Source organism: Zalophus californianus, chromosome 14, assembly GCF_009762305.2.
Source record: "Zalophus californianus isolate mZalCal1 chromosome 14, mZalCal1.pri.v2, whole genome shotgun sequence".
Classification (NCBI taxonomy): domain Eukaryota; kingdom Metazoa; phylum Chordata; class Mammalia; order Carnivora; family Otariidae; genus Zalophus; species Zalophus californianus.
Window position 1 is genome coordinate 9,047,530 of NC_045608.1, and position 12,274 is coordinate 9,059,803.

Sequence of the window (12,274 nt, forward strand, 5' to 3'; positions counted from 1 at the left end):
ATAAATAAAATCTTTATAAAAAAAAAAGAAGAAGAAGGTGTCCAGTCCACAGTGGCCATGTGTAGGTACTTGCTGTTCTTAATGTTGTTGTTATTACTGTATTGTTATAATGCTCAGGCACGCTAACTGCCATCTCTCTCTTCTCACCTCCTGAAATCTGCTGTGCCCTTCCTCACCTCTGGGCCTTTGGACTTGCTGTTCCTTCTGCCTGTAATGTGCTTCCACTGTTCTCCACCTGGGGGGGGCCCCACATCTTCACACTCCAGGGCCAGCACCACCTCTTCCTTTGGGGCACGCCAATGATCTCCCAGCACTGGGGCAGGTCCTGAAACAACAAAAGTTTGAGAACTACTATGTTTAATGAAAAAGTGACTGAGTAAGTGAAGACAAGAGTGAGTGAGTGAATCAGTGAGTGAGTGAATGAAGTGTGTACAAAGGAGTTTGGAGCTGGCCTGTCTTTTAGGGATGGTGGTTGGGGGCCAGCATCCTGGTGGCCCCATGGAGAATAAATTGGAGGGAGGGAAGAGGGATGCAAAAGTCCAGGAGAGGAGGAAGGGTATGGGATGCTCCAGGCTGTGCATCGCTACCTCCAAACACACTTTGACCCCGCACAGGCATCCCTGGCACGGCCAACAACTGACTGTTGCAAAGGTGTTTTCTACAGTGGAACAATTTGAAATAATTAGAAATTTACAAAATGTCTTTAAACACGCTGGTAATGGGTATAAGAAAACACTTGTGAAGTATAATCAGTTATTAGCAGCTGATCAATTATCCTCATGGATAGCTGGGTGGGGGGAGAGGAGAAGTAATAATAAGCCCCTTGATTAACTAATTTGAATATCTTTGCAGAACAAATTCTGAAATTTCTTTCTATTTTCTCCCTGCTATTGTAATGGCTGCACATCTGCTAGAAAAAGGCGGGATGGAAATGGTAATGAGCGTTTTGCTGTGATCCCGTTCCTTGTTTGGGATCCTGGGAGGAAGGAGCTGGAGGTATGGGGGTGGTGAGCCAGCTGGGCCTGGAGACCTCACGCTGGCTGGAGGGGAGAGTTAGTGGCCAGCCCTACCCTGTGGCTTAGCCTCTGCCCCCACCCCTGTAGAATGTTGGGATGGGAGGGAAGCTGGCTCCCATGGGCAGCGTGCACAAACTGGGGACACCCATCTGAAAAGCCACATAGATCCTCCTGAAGACCTATTAGGGTCAGCTGGCCTGGGTCAGCCAGGATGGAGTGGACCGTGAAATAAACCTACATTCTGCATGCTACTGTCAGCCTTGGGCTCCTCCCCAACCTCTTTGGGCTGACAAAAAGTGAGAGTGATGAATCTGGACAGTGTTAAGGTCCCCCATGTCACACCAATGGCTACGTAGCTTGCAATCACCTTGTGGTTAAAGCAAGGCTCTAGAGCCAGACTCCTGGCTTGAATCCAGCCTTGATACCTCAGTTGAGTGACCTTGGGTGAATGATTTAACCTTTCTATGCTTCCATGTACTCGTCTTTAAAAGGGAAATAATGGAGCCTATTTCACAGGGTTGTTTTAGCACAGGGCCAAGAATATCCCAAGCACACTATAAACGTAAGTCATCTTTGTTATTATTCTCTCCATCCCATGTAATTAACAGGCTAGACCAGAGTTTGTAAACTGGCAGGCCAAGGTCCAAATCCCCCAGTAAATCTGTTTTGTTTGGCACAGACTGCATTGTTAAAATTCTTTCTGAATTTGTTGCCAACAATTAAAAATCAGGAGATTTACAAATTAAAAATCTGGATTCGGGCTCTTCTGTTGAATCAGACTCTCACTCTACTGGGCCCACAGTCTCATGTGGCACCAGCCAGAGCTGAGTATCACTGCCCATGTTCAAAGGGACACTTGTCCCGTTTGCCATGCCCTCCCCATCCCTTCATTCCTTAATACTACCTGCTAGGCCCCTGCCTGCCATGAGTTCTGCTGAGAACTGCTCACCACATTTGGATGAATGTGCACCCAAATGAGAATTTGACTTAATGGGGCAAGACCCTCAACACCTAGGTGGTCTTGCCTGAGAGAGAGCAGCAAACTCCAGCCTTGATTATGTTTGCCCTTTGGGATACCCCCCTTCCCATGTCCTGCCGACTCCTGAAGAAAGTCCTCTTCTATGCCCTGTTCCCCTCCCCACCCCCACCTCTCCTCCCCACCCTTCTGTATGGGATGTTCTAGAGACCCAGACACAGGGGTATTGAAATGCCACCCTGAGGAGCCAGGCTGAGGTCCGGGACACCAGAGAAAGCCACATACCATCCTGTGGCTGGCATCTGCAGCCACTGGTCTACGTTTCTCTCATTCAGATGAGACCTTTTTTATATTTAGTTTGAAGCTATTCCAAAAGAGCCTCTGAAATCACCTTTAAAATTCCTCCCTCCTCCTCCCTGCCCAGCAACCTTTTTTTTCCCCCTCTTTCCTAAGCTTAAAAATGGCTTAACCAATTTGGGTTATTTTTAGAAAAATGCCTGGCATGTTGGCTGACAACCTGTATTCTAGGTTTCAACCTGATACAGAAAAGACAGGGTTTATAAACCCCTATGGAAAAAAGGAAGGAAGGAAGGAAGGGAAGAAAGAAAGAAAGAAAGAAAGAAGAAAGAAAGAAAGAAAAAGAGAAAGAAATACAGAGAAAAAGAAAGAAAAGAAGGAAGGAAGGAAGAAGAAAGAAAAAGAAAGAAAAAGAAAGAAAGAAGAAAGAAAGAAAAGAAGGAAGGAAGGAAGGAAGGAAGGAAGGAAGGAAGGAAGGAAGGAAGGAAGGAAAGAAAAAGAAATGCACAAAACATTGCTCTAGAATGGAAATCATCTGAAACTGACCCCATGGGTCCCAGCTGGCAAGGTGTCAGGTGACACAAGGGAGGGAAACCAGCCACCTGCTCAAGGTTTCAAGGGCATGGAATGGAATATGTTCTTCCAAGCTCCCACCAACATTGCTGGGAGAACTGAATGCTGCAGCCTGTGGACCGTGAGAGGCTGGACAGACACGATTTTGAACCCTCGTTGTACCACCACATTCTGTGTCCTTAAGCCAGGGTAGTACCTTCTCTGCGTCCTCTGTTTTGCTGTCTGGGATATGGGGATACTAGTTACCACTTCAGGTAAAATGCTGACCATGGAGCCTCACACTCAGTGACTTGTCCATAAATGTCTGTCATGATGGTCCATAAGTGTCATGATGATTCAGTACAAAGATGAAGAGAGCTCCAAAAAAAAGCTCCCATGAGCTTTATGATTATAAATGGCAACTGAGCATAGCTTTCCCTACCTATTTCTGATTTCTTTTGAGTTTTTAAAGACAGTTTTATTGAGGTATAGTGTACATATAATAAAATTCACCTATTGTACGTGTACATTTCAGTGGTTTTTAATATTTGTAGAGTTGTGCAACCATCACCACAATCCAGTGTTAGAACATTTCCATTGCCCCAAAAAGGTCTTTTGTGCCCTTGCAATGACTTCTTCTCACCCCAGGACACCATGAATCTGCTTTCTGTGTCTACAGATTTGCCTTTTTGGGCCATTTCCTATAAATAAGATCACACAATATGTGGTCTTTTGTGTCAGCTTCCTTCACTTAATATTATGTTTCCATTGTTCATCCATGTTGTTACAGGTATGAGTATTTTGTTCTTTTTTATTGCTAAACAATATTCCGTTGTAAAGATAGACCACATTTTGTTTATCCGTTCATCATCAGGTAATGCACAGCTGTGTTTTTTCCACTTTTTAGCTATTGTGAGTAGCAGTGCTATGAATTTGCATGCACTAGTCTTTCTGTCAACATATATTTTCAATCCTCTTGGGTAGAGGAGTGGAATTACTGAGTCATAAGACAAATTTATATTTAAGTGGTTTGGTTCTTTAAGAAACCTCCAAATTGTCTTCCAAAGTAGCTGGACCATGCATTCCCAACAGCAGTATTTGGGCATTCCAGTTGCTCCACATCTTCACCAGCATTTAGTTGTGTCTTCTTGAGATTTGAGTATGTACTTTTGGTCCCTGGTTTCAGTCAGGTTTTGACCTTGGAATTCTGGGAGCTGTTGAGGTTTAAAGAGATGAATGGCAGGCAGGGGGCATGGGATGCATGGGACAAAACCACATATCTTAGATGTTCTAAAACAGCACTGTACAATAGAACTCTCTGTGATAATGTAAATGATGTATATCTGAACTGTCCAGTATGGTAGCCACTAGCACTGGTGGTTATTGAGCACTTGAAATATGGTTTGTGGAACTGAGGAATTAAATTTGTAATTCTATTTCATCTAAATTACTTTAGATGTACTGAATTTAAATAATCACAAGAAGCAAATGACTACCATGTTAGACAGTGCAGTTCTGGAAGTTCAAGATCATTGCTCAGTAGATTTTAGGTCCTTGATGAATCTTTCTGAGGAATGTCAAAGTTCAGCTCTTTTAATCACAGATAGCTGGGATAAGCATGGGGCTCAGGGGTCATAGGTCTGCATGTATCCTGAAATATCATGTCTAGATAGTACACAGTGCCTCAGGATAGAGAGGAAAGTACCAGAGGTTGCTCTGGGGATTTAGGTCAAGGTATACTATGGGGTTAGGAAAAGAGCATGGATGGTCTCTGGAGCCAGAAGAACCCAGGTCCAAATCCCAGCCCTGTCACTTTAAAACCAAGTCTGTGACCTGGCACAGGTGACCTGTCCTCTCTGAGCTTCAGTTCCCTCATCTGAAAAATGGAGTATTAACATCACTTGTGAAGGACTATTGTAAGACTCAATGAAGAATGAATATAAATACCCTAGCACAGTGTCTGTCACTGAGTACATGAAGAAAAATATCAGCTTCTGTTATTGTTGTTTTTATTGTTTTGTTACTCAGCCTGGTCCCCAGGTCTGTATAAATGTCATGTAAGTCCTGACTTCACATCCTCATCCATGAAAGCTAAGGTGCTAGACTGTTAGTACCACACAGGTAGTGAGTGACCTTATAACCTGGCACAGAGTAGGTGCTCAAATGCATGTTTGATGAATGAATGAATGAATGAATGAATGAATGAATGAATGCCATTGGCTTGTAAGTGAGCAGAATGGAAGCGACATGAGGGTTCCTTGTGTTGAGGAGAAAAAAATTTTCTGTACCCTTCAAGATTCTTCTGGCTGGTGTAAGAATCAAATTGACATGAGACGGATTAACAGGGAAAAAAGCAAAAGTTTAATAACTCGTACATGTCCTGTATACATGGGAAAGACCCTGGAATGCTGAGTAGCTCCCTGAATGGCCAAAGCCATCACCTTAAAAACCATCTTCAGCTAAAGGCAAAAGATGTCAGGGGTGGGGGTTGGGGGTCAGTTATGGGAGGTGACTCAGTAAAGGAAAGTAAGCTTGTTTTTAGCCCGATGTGGGACTTGATCCCAGGACCCTGGGATAATAACCTGAGCTGAAGGCAGATGCCCAACCGACTGAGTCACCCAGGCGCCCCAGAGAGTGAGCTTGTTTTGCAGATTTAAGTTCCTGCCTTTTCCACTGATAGCAGTTTCTAGAGATTGAGAGTCTTCCCCCTCTTCCTGGTACTGAAAGGGAGACACCCTCACAAATGGAGATTTCCCTTAAAAGTGTAAATGTCTCTTAGAAAAGGGTAACTTCTACTTGGTTTTCAGAGCTTCTCCTGTGTCTTCAGTTTCTTAAAAATAATCAGCCTAAAATAATCAGTAAGCCAAATAGGCATACTTTGGGGTGGCAAAATCAGCTCCCCTGCACCTGAAAGAAGAGCACTCCCCTTCAGAAAATTTGGCTTGACAACAATACCAGGTTCGGTGCCAGCAGTGGCCTGTTTTGTGTGAGGGCAGAGATGGCTTTCCCATTCTGGAACAAGTGCTTCAACTCAGCAGGAATGCCGCCGGAGAGCAGGCTGGTCTGGAATCACCCGAGAGAGCTTGCCGAGAGAGAGCTTGCCGGTCAGCCAAGCCAGACCCCCCTCCTACCACCAGCCCCGCAGATTTGTCTGGGGGAATCCACTAGTTCCATCTCATTAATCCTGAATTTTCTCCCACCCTTGCTTTTCTTTGCGTCTTCCTCCTAAATCTTCTTGCTCTTCCTTTCCTGCCTCTAGGCCCCAAAGTAAGTTCTTTTCATTCTTATGGAATTGTTATTTTTGTTTCATTTGTGTGAAACATTTTGTAGTTATCAAAGCCCTTTCTTATGCGTTATATGCATTTGAAGCACAAGGAAACTCAGTGAGGCAAATGCTCATTCAAGAAATGTCTAGGGGTGGGGCACCTGGGTGGCTCAGTTGGTTAAGCATCCAGACTCTTGATTTCAGCTCAGGTTATGGTCTCGGGGTGGTGAGATCAAGCCCTGAGTCAGGCTCTATGCTCAGAACAGAATCTGTTTGGGATTATTTCCCTCTCCCACTCCCCTGCTCATGCTGATGTTCTCACTCTCTCTCTCTCTCTCTAAAATAAAATAAATAAAATCTTTAAAAAGGAAAGAAGGAAGGAAAGAAAAAGAAAGAGAGAAGGAGGGGGAGGGAGGGAGGAAGGGAGGCGGGGGAGAGAGAAAGAGAGAGAGAGAGAGAAAGAAAGAAGAGAAAGAAAAGAAAGAAAGAAACATCTAGGAGTGCCTGGCTGGCTCAGTTGGTAGAGCATGCATGCAACTCTTGGTCTTTGGGTTATGGGTTTGAGCACCACATTGGGTGTAGAGATTACTTAAAAATAAAATCTTTTAAAAAAAAGAAATGTCCATTATGCTTTGCTGTATGCCAGGCACAGGCCTTGGTGCCAGGAATACAGAGAACAGATCAGACCAAGTCCCTGTTCTCCTGGAGCTTTTAGTCTCGGAGAGGAGGCTGACGATGAAATATGTAAATAAGCTTATCCTTGCAAAAGATGATGAATACTGTGTGAAAAAGGAGCAAGGAAGTGGTAGATCTCCTTTAAAATTTGGGGGAGTAGGGGCAGGGAGGATCCCACTGACAAGGTACAGGAATTGGGGGGAGGGGAAGGGATTGCAGATAAAGGCTTTTGCAAATGCCTGAGGTGGGGGAGAGGCATGTGCATTGGAAAACTCCAAGTGCCTAGAGTTGGAGAGAGGTGCCCCCCCCCACACACACATAAAGCCAGAGCCTTGAGCATTGGCTGGATCGTGTAGGCCCCAGTGAGGAGAGTCTGGATTCTAATCTAAGCCCATCGCAAATAAATTATGGAAGAGTTTCAAGCCAGGGAGGGACAAGAACTGATTCACATTTTGAACAGCTCACTGCAGCTGCTACATGGAAATGGGACTGTAGCAGGTAAGGGTGAGAGCAGGGAGAGAAGGAAGGAGGCCCCAGAAATAGTCCAGGCGAGGGATGGTGGCAGCTTGGACGAAGGCGGCAGTAGGGGGCGGTTATTATTTCTGGACAAGTTAGAGATATTTAAGATACTTGGCTGGGATTCATTCAGTATTTTTATTATCCTCAGGCTACAAGTGGGGAAACTGAGGCTCAGAGAGGGGCAGTGACTTGCCCAGGTCAGAACTAGCAAGTGCAACAGGCAAGATTCAAACCCAGAGATGCATGGCTGCTGCAAGCCCAGGGCTCTACCCTGCTCCTTGGTACTTACTTCTAGGTAGCTCGGCTTGATGTCCATCCCCCATCCCTCCAGCTCAAATGATGCTCACGAAGCAGCAGCATCCACATTTTACAGATCAGGAAGTTGAGGCTCAGGCATTTGGCTTTCCCAGCTAGAGACAGCAGAATCAGGATACAAACCCAGCCCACTCCTAAGTCTTCATCTAGGCCCAATGCTCAGAAAATGTGTGTCCTGTGTCCTGGGCCTCTCTAGGCTTTAGAAAAAGAAAGTAGACAAGATGAGCAGGAAGAAGGGAAAGGATGTCCACAGTCCCTAGTCTAGGTCAGGCCATTCTGTCATTCTCAAGTTTCCTCTTAGTCAATTAATACAGTAAAAACCCAATTCTGTACAGACTGTGGGTCTGTTGGTAGGGGGAAATTCTGTTATGCCTCAAAGTACAGAGATAAAAGTCTTCTCTGGTATGGGGAGGGAACATTTGGAGAGAAGGGTCTTAGCAGCGTCATCATCTTGGAAAATGGCTTTTGTGTTTTGGAGAGAGAGCAGGACACCCCATCTTGCAGTGAGGGTCTGAGTTTCATCTTGGAACTTTCCCCATCAGATCAGTGACTGCCTCATGTGGGCATCCCTGTCCGTCTCTTTGCTGAGAGCACCAGGAAGGTGGTCGGGGGCCCCCAGTCAGTTTCAGGTAATTAAAGTCAGCTTGGTGGGAATTTCACATGAATGTTGATAATAAACATTTTCATAAACTATAGATAGGTAAGAAGAGATGTTGATTCCCCAAAAAAGTTGTTTTTTCCTCTTCCTCTTCCACCCCCTTTTGTTCTCTCCATTCTGGAAGTGGAAGAATTATGTGTTAGTACCCAACAGTGCTTGGTGTTGACATAAGACTGGACCCCTGAACAGGAAACAGCCAGGCAGGTTGTTTATTGAGGTGTCTGGGCAGTCTCAGGAAATTTTGTTGTGGGGTCATCTGAATAGTAGGAGGCTTGCAGGGACCCTCAGGTGACCCTGCCTAGGCAGCCCCCCTTCAATCAGGAACTCCTTCCTGGAGGTGGCATCTCAAGTAAATAAATACCTTGCCATCATAAAAGGAATAGCCACGGGATATGGAATGTAGCCAAATTAGGGCTGGCCTTCAGGGATGTACCTGGGAGTCAGATACAACCACAGAATGGAGGGGGGCGGCATTTACTTTGAACTCTGGCTCCATCTTCCCCCTTACCACCCCTACAAAATATTTTTCTTTGAAAATGTTTCCATCTTCACACTTACAAAACTAGACTCCACCGGACATTTATTAACACTAATGCCTCCCATTATTTAGGAAGAAATTGCATCTATAAATTTCTTCAGATCCTCCCAGTAAGCCCTCAAGATATGTTGCCTTTATTTAGCCAACAAGACAATGGGGCAGTGGGAGGCCTGGCACTTGCCAAAGTCAACAGCAAATTAAGGGACGAGCCAGTGCAGAGCCTGAGGATCCCTGGTGTGAATTGCGTGTGGCCCAGCTGCCCCCATTTGAGGGCCCTCTCCCTCTATCTTACCTTCAAACTCCCCGTTGCTGAGTGGCATCAGTTCCTTTCCAGTAAGTCCTGAAAACTCATCCCCTTTCTCCTACTGCTGCCCCCACTGACCCTCACCTACCTGGCAGGTGGCAGGAGTTGGTGTGTCCGCTCTCCCCGCCTCCAGGCTCATTCTCCTACCATTATGGCTTCCAGAGTTGCCTGAAGCAAGTGCCCTCCTCTGCTTGAACAGTTTTCTCTGGCTCCCAATTGCTTTTGCCTTAATCTCATGGCTTTCTGACCCTAACCCCATGAGTCTCTAACATGCTTCCAGGGGGTCAGCCACTCCCCAGCACAGCCTGGGTTTTCCTCCCTCCACATACTGGCCCATGCATCTTCCTCCTCAGGTGCCTTCCCCCAGATGCCAGCACCCATGTTCTGTAAGCTACAGCTTTCTCCCTGCGCATGTCCTTTAGGACGCCCGTACTTTTGTGTGCCTGTCGTCTTCCACCACTGAGCTACTCGAGGCTCCCAAAACCCCACCCAACACACAGTAGCCTCTCCATAAATGCTTTCTTCTCCGCCTGGATTGTACACCTGTCATCATCTTAGCCCTGTACATCAGTGAATTTTTTCCAGAGCTTTCTGAGGTGCCCACAGACCTTCTTTTTTTTTTAAGATTTTTATTTGAGAGAGAGACACACACAGAGAGAGAGAGAGAGGGAACACAAGCAGGGGGAGCGGAAGAGGGAGAAGCAGGCTTCCCGCTGAGCAGGCAGCCTGATGCAGGGCTCGATCCCAGGACCCTGGGATTATGACCTGAGCCAAAGGCCGATGCTTAATGACTGAGCCACCCAGGTGCCCCACCCACAGACCTTCTTAAACCCAGTACACCCCTACTTCGAAAGAGAGGCTGCTCAGAAAATTGAATTTGAGAAAAGATGTTGAAAACGGCACAAACTTTAAAGGTGGTGCCCTGATTTGGAGAAGAGAGTTTTAGGTTCGAGGCCCAGTGTTGCTTTTGCCTGACTGTGATGAGTGACGCCATCTCTTTAAGACTTGTTTTCCTCAGCTGCAGGAGACAAGACGAACCAAGACATGAAAAGTGATACCACATAGTAAGCACTTGGTCCCTGTGATGTGATGAGTCACCACCACTGTGGCCCCTAGCAAGTGCATGGCACATAGTAGGTGCTCAGTAAACACTTGATTAAATGAATGAGTGAATGAATGATTGTTTGATGTGATTCCCCCTTCTTAATAGAGCAGCTACCTGACCAACTCGCCCAGCTGGACCAGATGTGTTAGCCCTAAGAGAGGGGCACTAAAGGTCACTGACTCCTCACCTGACACCCACCAGAGTGAGGACTACTTTATTTTCCTGGTGCTGTGGGTTTTACATTCTGAGAACTCTGGAATATAAAGCAGCAATCAAGGGCAGGAGGAAGTGATCGGATGTGGCTCCCAGTTCGTGGCGAGATAATTAGGTGTTTGATCGGCATCCTCTCTTAAGGACAGCCACCTCCAGGTCCTGCCTGCTGCAAGAGCTGGCTTCTTTTCCTGCCTGATGTTTAGGGATGTGGTAGGGCCCTGAAGGTGGGGCAAGGCACTGAGTGGGGGTCAACTACAGGGGGAAGAGGGTTGGGGCCCAGAGTTGGCCAGCCTATCTTTCATTCATTTATTTATACATTAATTTATTCAACGAGTATTGAGAACCAACTATGAGCCGAGCATTGGGGATACATCAGTGACCCAAACAGACAAAGATCGTGTCCTTCTGGAGCTGACATTGGAGGGGGCTAGACAGTGGAAACAGACAATAAATAAATAAGAGAAGTAACTACATAAATGTGTCTATAGCAAGTGCCGTGAAGAAAAGTAAGCAGAGAGGGACAGGTAAAGTAGGAAGGAGGTGCTTGCTATTTTGAAAAGGATGGTGAGACAGGCCTCTGTGAGAAGATGATGTAAGAGCCCAGACCAGAGGAGACAAAGGAAACATCCATGTGGAATTCTGAAAAAACAGCATTTGGGGCAGAAGGAACAGCCAGTGCAAAGACCCTGTGGTAGGAATGTGCTTGATGTGTTCAAGAGCCAGCAAGGACCCTATGTGGCTGGAGGAGCTTGAGCAAAGCAGAAGTAGCAGGAAGTGGGGCTAGAGATCACGTGGAGCCGTGATGTAAACGTGAGTACTTTGGTCTTGGCTCCCAGTCAGTGGGAGCCATGGAAGAGTTTTGAGCAGAGGAGGGACAGGATGTGACTTAGATTTAACAACGTCCCTGTGGCTGCTGGATGAGGAAGGGACTGAGGGTGGCAGCAGGGAGCCCAGGAAGGAGGCAGGGGATGATAGTGGCCGGGCCCAGGGTGGCAGCAGTAGACAGGGTGAGAAATGGTTAGATCAAGCTGATAGGATTTGCTGATGAGAATAGTGTCCCCACCACAGCCCTGGGCCTCAGCCCAACACCAGGGCATAGAAAGTTGCCACTCCCTTGGGGCTTTAGGGTTGGCATTGGCTCCAGCCCAAGCAATACCTGAGGCCCCTGAGCACCCAGCCCTTCCAGGAACTTCCTGCAGCCTGGACCCCCTGCCAGCCACAAGCCTCTCATCCTGCCTATACCACCAAGAGGGAGTGGATGCCATGAGTCCATTTAACAGCAGTGAACCCTAGAGGCAGAGAGGCCAGGGGTCTACCCAAGCTCACAGAGCCAGTAAGCAAGGATGTCTGAACTTGAACCCATTCAGCCCGTTCAGTTCTTGGGCTGCCTCCAATGAGAATCAAATTGTCACCTGGATTTTCTAGAAGCCAGAGCTGTGAGGGCTGCTAGGAGGGCCTGATGGACTACAGTTGTAATTGTCTGTGTTCCTTTGTGAACCATTGCTCCATGAGGGCAGGATCTGTGTCTGGCTTGTTCTAGACAACATTGTAGGTGCTTAAATAATAGTTAAGTGAATGAGTATAAGGGGATGGATGGATGGATGGATGGATGGATGGATGGATGGATGGATGGTTGGATGGACAGATGGACAGACAAACAGATGGACAGAGAGAGGCCCAGCCATGCTCCTGGTCTTTAGACCATGTGAGTCCTTGTCAAGGACAGACAGGTCAGGGAGAGTTTGCCCTGTCAGTATTTGGAGGAAAGAATCCAGAAAGACATAAGTTCAAGTCCCCATGATACCACTTCCCAGCCATGTGACCTTGGCTTTGTCTCTCTG

General features: G+C 46.6%; 1 protein-coding gene across 6 annotated transcripts in view; it reads left to right on the plus strand.

Moving 5' to 3' along the window:
- Positions 1–12,274, plus strand: part of CUX2 (cut like homeobox 2) — a 324,656-nt gene that overhangs the window by 202,760 nt on the left and 109,622 nt on the right. The gene's annotated exons all lie outside the window — the stretch shown is intronic.